This window comes from Balaenoptera acutorostrata, chromosome 7, assembly GCF_949987535.1.
Source record: "Balaenoptera acutorostrata chromosome 7, mBalAcu1.1, whole genome shotgun sequence".
Classification (NCBI taxonomy): domain Eukaryota; kingdom Metazoa; phylum Chordata; class Mammalia; order Artiodactyla; family Balaenopteridae; genus Balaenoptera; species Balaenoptera acutorostrata.
Window position 1 is genome coordinate 103,231,358 of NC_080070.1, and position 7,097 is coordinate 103,238,454.

At 37.9% G+C, this 7,097-nt stretch overlaps 1 long non-coding RNA gene across 1 annotated transcript; it reads left to right on the forward strand.

Annotated features, from left to right (window-relative positions):
• Positions 1-4,250: 4,250 nt before the first annotated feature.
• On the forward strand, positions 4,251-7,010 carry LOC103016464 (uncharacterized). The gene is made up of 3 exons (XR_451488.2): positions 4,251-4,432; positions 6,122-6,299; positions 6,810-7,010. It is a non-coding gene; the product is annotated as an uncharacterized LOC103016464 (long non-coding RNA).
• The last annotated feature ends 87 nt before the right edge of the window (positions 7,011-7,097 follow it).

The following is a 7,097-nucleotide window of genomic DNA, read 5'->3' on the forward strand; positions in this document are numbered from 1 at the left end:
AGGAGACAATGTTTTAATTCTAATACATAAAAAGGATTTTTACTTTAAAAGGATTAGAGAAAATAGAAAAATATACAATCACTTATTTTTTCACTCACCTACCATGCAGTGAACATTTTGTTTTGTGTGTGCCTGTAGAAATACACAGACACACATATAAATGAGCATCATACTTGTTACTATTACCACTCAATAGAAAAAAGTGATCAAAGGACATGAACAAATATTGCACAGGAAAGGAAATACGAATAGACTTTATATAAAGAGATGCTTATCCTCACTCACAGAAAGAGAAAAACAAATTAAAACCACAGTGAGATAGATGAGATACTGTTTTTCACCTGTCAGATCAGCAGAATGCTGACCTTTGACAGCACTCTCCCAGCATTCACCTACATTGTGGTACAGATGCAGGGTGGTGCTGTGTCCATCATAGGCAAGTTGGCCATAGCTGTTAAAATGACCAATATGCATGGTCAAAATGACATAAAACACTATTATAATTTCAGCATCTTTTGTAATAGCAAAAGAGTGGAAATAAGCCAATGACATATCACGGGGGAACTGATTTTTGTAAAGTATTGTAATTCACCAGTGAAATATCACACAACTGTCCATGTGTCCCCAGAGACTGACATGAAAAGAGCTCTAGGTTGTATAAGTGAGAAGAGAGGTGCAGAATAATGTATATTGTTTACTACCTTTGTGTATGAAGCAGGAAATTAGAATATGTATACATGCATGTACATATATGTTTCATTTATTTTGTATGTTCATTCGAACTTGCTAAATAAAAACTGGAAGTATGCAGAGGAAACAGAAGTGTGACCTGTAAGAGGTAGGGACGTAGATACAGTGGTTGGAGCAAGGTTTCTTAATGCAATTTCTAGAGTGTTTTGATTGATTTGGAACCAGGTGATGGTATAATCTAACAATTTGACTGGCGTTTGCTAGGCATATTAGTTTTTCAACAACACTTCCTGACTAATTCTCCATTTCTTTAAATAACGTACATTTTTTTGGAAGACACATAGTAGTCTGTCGTATGATGTCCTTTAGTTTATTTCTGTAGTTTCTAATTGGGCATTTGGGTTACTTTGGGCTGTAAGTGGCGCTACATTGGATGGACATCTGGGCACATAAATCCCAGTACATACATTTTGTTTCCTTAGGAAATTGATGCGTGGATGGTAAGATCACTTTCCAGGTGAAGCACGTCGTACACTTGTGTAATGGGCTCTGTGACGACTCCTCGCTGCCTGAGATCTGAGCTGGCGGCACTGGGGCTGTTTCAGTCGCTTGCTGCCTCAACCCGGCTGCACATTAGAATTACCGAAGGAGGCTTTTTAAAGTCTGATGCCTGGGCTGTTATGAAGTCTGGGCCTCAGTGATTCTTCCTTTTCTCCCTCCCTCCTTCCCTCCCCCCCCTCCCTGCCTCCCCCCCTCCCTCCTTCCCTCCCTCCCTTCCTTCCATTTATTTTGAGTTATAGTTAACATTCCATGGGTTCCCAAGAAGACAGCAACTGTTATAATGGATAAAGCAGTAGGGCTTAAGTTATGCAGACCTGGCCCATGCGAACTATGGCACTGCTCCGTGTTAACTTGGGGTATGTTTCTTAGTTTCTCTGGGGCCTGGTGTTCTCATCAGTGAAATGAGTGTCATACCTGATCTGTGTTTTAGTGAGAGCATCAGGCATGAAGCAAGCAAACTGCCCAGCAGAATTCCTGGTGCTCACTAAGTGGTAGGTACTTGCTATTATTCAAAGAAAACAAAAGAAAGCAAACGTAACAAAAAGTAGCCTAAGAGACCATTACAGAGACCGTGCACTTACCCAGACTAGTTTTCATGGCTAACAGAAATGTTGAATTTCTAGCTTTTTGGCTGAATTATACCAGCTTGGTGAAGTATTTCTAGTTATCTCTTTTTACTCAGAATTTCTAATTGACAATTATATGTGATTTTGAATAAATAAAGTGGGAAATCCTGTATTACTTAATCATGACCTGCTAGATTGACAGGAAGCCTTCAAAAAATGAAGTCTATGAGGGAAAGAATTCCGAAACAGTAAAGAGAATTCATAATGGGAAAAACTTTGAGAATTGCTGCCTTGAAGTTTCCCTTTTGTATACTTGAGAAGTGTATGAAGTACTCTAGTTCTATAAAAACAACTGACACATGAGAGTTTTAATGTGGCATTGTATCCATCTTTGCCTAACTTTTCCATTTCACACCTGCAGATGCAGCCTGCTGTTGTGGTATGTATTTTATCCAACCAAGTGTCATGGACTTTAGTCACAGAGGTTCTATCAGTGGTTGGCAAGTCAGTGTATAAAAGTCTTCCTGGCATGAAAAATTTGAGGGCACGTTGGCTTCTGACCCTTTAATTGCATGCACAGCCTAGGAGCAAGGAGAGGAAACGTGGACAAGGAAGGAAAATTTCCAGTTTTAACTGAAAGTAAATGTAACCTGTTTCTATAATAGCAGCAACTAATGTAGAAGGTAAGAGCAGAGCTCCAGGCTCTGCTTGGGTTCAAATCCAAGTAGCCAGGCTGCTTGGGTTCAAATCCCAGGTCTGTTTCTTATTAGCTGTTTCACTCTAGGGACCCTCCTTAACCCTCTCTGCCTCAGTTTCTCCATCTATAGAACAGAGATAATTGCACGTGTCTTGTGAGAGTTAAATAAGTTAACAGGCACTTAGACCAGTACTAGAAAGCCTTTGCTATTATTACTTCATTGGGTTATTAATCATTGAATTTGTAAATTGCCATAGAAATCTGAAATGACTTAATTTGAACACTTTCTTCTAAAGATGGGTAAACTTAGGCAACGTGACGTGGTCAAGGAGAAATGACACAGACGTTTCTGTGTTAAAATGTTATAACAGACCAGGAAGTGGAGGCTCTAACGATGGGATGTGAGGTAGAACCTCTGGTCCAGGGTTCCTCCCCCAATACCACATGGCAGCCGTGCTGTAGTGGAAAAGGACTGGACCAAAAGGATGTATGTCTTCCTCCCACCTCAGAAATGCTCCTGGACATATCAGAGGCTTCCACAGGGAGATTCTGAGGACCTCAGGGCCCCTTGAGTCTAGGGGAGGAGCTGTGGTGTCAGGATGCACAGAACACCATCCAGTGTCCTGCTCTGCCTGAGAATCTCAGTCCAATTCATTACACCCCCCAAAAGGGCAGTTACAAATCTAGACAAACTCACAGAGTAAGGCAGGATTTCCATGATGTGGACAACAAAGGGAGCAGCTATGGTGATTCCAGAGTATGTACATGAGGAGAAGACAGGTGCACCCACAAGTCCTTTAGAAAATTCTCACCGACTCCTTGAAGGATGTCTTTAGTCAAGAAGCAGTGCATGTTGCATTTTGTTGTGGCTTGTTCTGTTTTTATTTTTCCCAGTAGAAAGTGAGTCAAGGAAAAGCCATAAGATCCTAGGAAACGAAATATGAGCTCTGAGTTCAGAGAGCCCTGGCTGTAAATGACTGTTACTTACAAAATAGTGACCATGAGCAGAATACTTAATCTCTCCAATCTGTAAACTGTGGCTATAACTGTACCCTCCCCCAAGGGCTCTTAGACGATGAACAGGATTCCTGGGGAATTGTTAAAACTGAGTCCCTGATCCATCCACACCCACCCTGTCTGCAGGGAAATGAGATTAGAGATGATCCTCGGTGTGTCTGGATGTGTATGTGTGGAATCTACTATTTTTACAGTAGAGCTACTGACAGTAGATGCTAATGTTGTCGAGGATGTGCATGGACCAAACATTATTAACTCATCTAATCCTCACCCTCCAGGAGACAGGGTGCTGTAACTTCATTACACACATTAGGAAATGACGGCACAGAGAGTTCAGATCGCTGCCTGAGATCACACAGAAATGTACTAATAAAGACCCAGGGCTCTGGCACTTGAATTCATCAACCAGGTCAGAAAAAAATTCTTCCTCCAACTCCAGTCAATACTTATTAGTAAAAGAATGTAGGATGGCTTTGTAGTTATTATTTTCAAAGCAATGAATTGTATGGCTCTACATTAAGAATTTCATTACACTTTACATCTGTACTTGTAAGAGTTGCCAGATTTCTCTTGGCAAACCAGCAACCACATTAGCACTTAACCTTTTCTTAAAGGAAAGGAAATGTACTTAGAAGTGACTAGGATTCCAAAACGTTAGTTAGAATCAGCAGGGAATTGAATTTGTATATGCTCTTTATGTGACAACCTACTGCTGAATTGCTGAAGAGCTGAATCAGCTTGCTACCCATTGGTAGCTTTTAGAAGTTTCTCTCTTTAGGGCTTTTCCACCGTGAATCACTAGAGAAAGCCCCTGTCCTGTTGCCCAGTGGTCATTGTGACAAGAGAAAGTCCCTCAGAAGCATCAGGAGGCATAAAACAAGAAAGTTGTGCATGGTGTGAGGTAAGGATACGATTTCATTTTGTTTTCCTTATGGATAACCAGTTGCCTCAGCAGCATTCAGTGAATAATTGATCCTTTTCCCACTGATTTCCTCCATTGCCATCCCTGTTTTGTATAGGACTTTATATGAATTGATCTCCATTCTCTTCACTTTTTTCTCCCTGTTTATCCTTGTACCATACCACTCTGTCTAAATTATGTAGTTCTATAATAAATCTTGATACACTGAAGGGCCATTCACTACCCCACCCATACTCACCTTATTTATATTCTTCAGGAGTCTCTTGGCTATTTTTGGCCCCTCTATCTTCCATATAAAATTTAGAAACAGCTTGTAAAATTCCACAAAATATGTTTTTGTGTTTTCATTGGACATGTGCAGGATCTGCAGATAATTTTGGAGAGATCTGACATCTTAAAAACATTAAATATGCCCTTCCCAAAACGTGGTATTTCTTTACTTATTTCATTCTTCTTTAATGTCTTTCACTAAATTTTATAATTTTCTTCAAAAGGTTCCACATTAAATTTAGACTTAATTCTAGATGTTGTAGATAGGTGAAAGACTTAGGTAGATAGAGAGATGATAGATACATAGATACATAGATACCTAGATAGATGCTAGTTAGATAAATATAAAGAATTACTATGATAAGTCACCTTTTTGAATTTCATTTTCTATTTTCTGCAAATATGTGTAAATGCAAATTACGTTTATATATCAATTTGATACCCAACATCTTTGTTAAGTTCTTACTAATTCTAATCATTTCCTATTGTTTATTTTGGATTTTCTTGTAAACAATCATATGATCTATGGATAGTGAATAGTGATAGATTTGGTTCTTCCTTTCCAACTTTTATGTCATTTATTTACTTTTCTTCTGTTATAATACTTGCCCAGCTGATTTTGCTTAGTATTTGCCTAGTAGATCTTTTTCCACCCAAATGCCTTTACATTTTGATTGTGTCATATACAAGCAATATATTGTTGGATTCTGTTTTTTATATAATCTATTATTTTTGAAATGCTTACTGAGTTATTTGGATTCATTACTACTAGGTTATTTTGTGATTTATGTTTTCTCTTTCCTCTCTGTTTTCTTACTTTTTTTTTTTTTTCCTTTTTTTTTCCTTTTTTATTATTAATTTTCCCCATTCTATTTTTTTCCTCTCTTGCTTTTTCTCTTTAGTGGTTACCCTAAAGAGCTTCAATAAGGGAATTTAACTCAACACAATGTAAAGTTAAATCAATATAAAAGCAAAGCCTTAGAACAGATCATTTCTCTCTTGATTATAATTGAGATATTATTTTCCTTTATATAGTAATTGTTTATTTAGATTAACATGCATGCCATATTTTTGGCTTATAATTTCTTGCATCTCAGGTGCTTCCATTTGAGATCACTTTTTCTTTCTTTTTTTTTTTGGAAATACTTACCTTAGAAATTCCTTAATCTATAAGTTAATATATTTTCCTTTGTCCTGGAGAGGTAGGCTTAGAGGATAATGAACTTTAAGTTGACAGTAGTTCTCTCACAGAAAGTTGAAGCTACTGTTTAATTATCTTCTGTTTTATATTGCTGTTGTCAAGAGGTCAGGTTTTAATCTTATTTTTGCCATTTGTAAGCAATTTCTCTTTTTTCTCTGGCTGCTTTTAAAATAATGTTTTTGTCTTTGGTCCTACAGTTTTACAGCAACTTGGCTAAGTATATCTTGCTTTTTATTTATCCTGTTTGAGATTGATTAGACTTCCTGAAACTGAGGATTCATGCCATACAACAATTCTGGAAAATACTTAGCCATTATCTCTTTAAATATTGTCTTTCCTCCATTCTTCGTGTTCTTTTCTTCCAGGAGTCCATTTGTAAGTATGTCAGATATTTTCTTTCTTTACTCCTTTTTTCTAATCATATAGATATACATATTTATATATTTTCTATATGTTATATGTGAGAGAGATATATATATCTCTGTGTGTGCATGTAATTTATTCATTTTTAGATTCTAGCTTATAAATTTTTTCTATAATGCATGACTTGTTTAACAATTAAGTTTCCATTTTACTGTATTTTTCAATTGAGTTTAGTTGAAAATTTTGCCCGATCATTTTGATAGTCTCTTGCTCTTGTTCTTATTCTTTAATTATATTTATAACAGCCTCTCTTATTTATTTAAAAAAAAAAAAGACCCAGGGTTCGAACTCAGGCCCTCTGGTCAGAGTCTGTGTGCTTCACCCTGCACCCGATGCCCCTCTGGTGTCAGTGCAGTTCTCATGGGGTTAATGTGAGGATCAGGAGTCAGTGCCTGTGAGACACTAGTACAGATCTGAGCACACACAGTGCAGGTCACGCTGGCTGTTACACTGTCATCACAGGAACGTCCCAAACCAGTGAGTCTGAATCCGGTGACCTTTGAAAGAGAAGGAACCCGGGCACCTTCGTTTGGCGGTGGGTCCCACTGGAGCCAGTGCCCCAAAGAAAGCACCATAACCAGCACCTCAGGGAAAGACTCAGAAATGCGGTGTGACCATGATTACAACCAGCGCTGGATGTGATAGCTCGGTTGTCATGCTGTTTCTTACCTTGGTTAGATTTCATGAAATTAAAATACACAGACAAAACTGGACTTTTGATTTCTTTTTTATTTTTTGTGTCTCTTATGA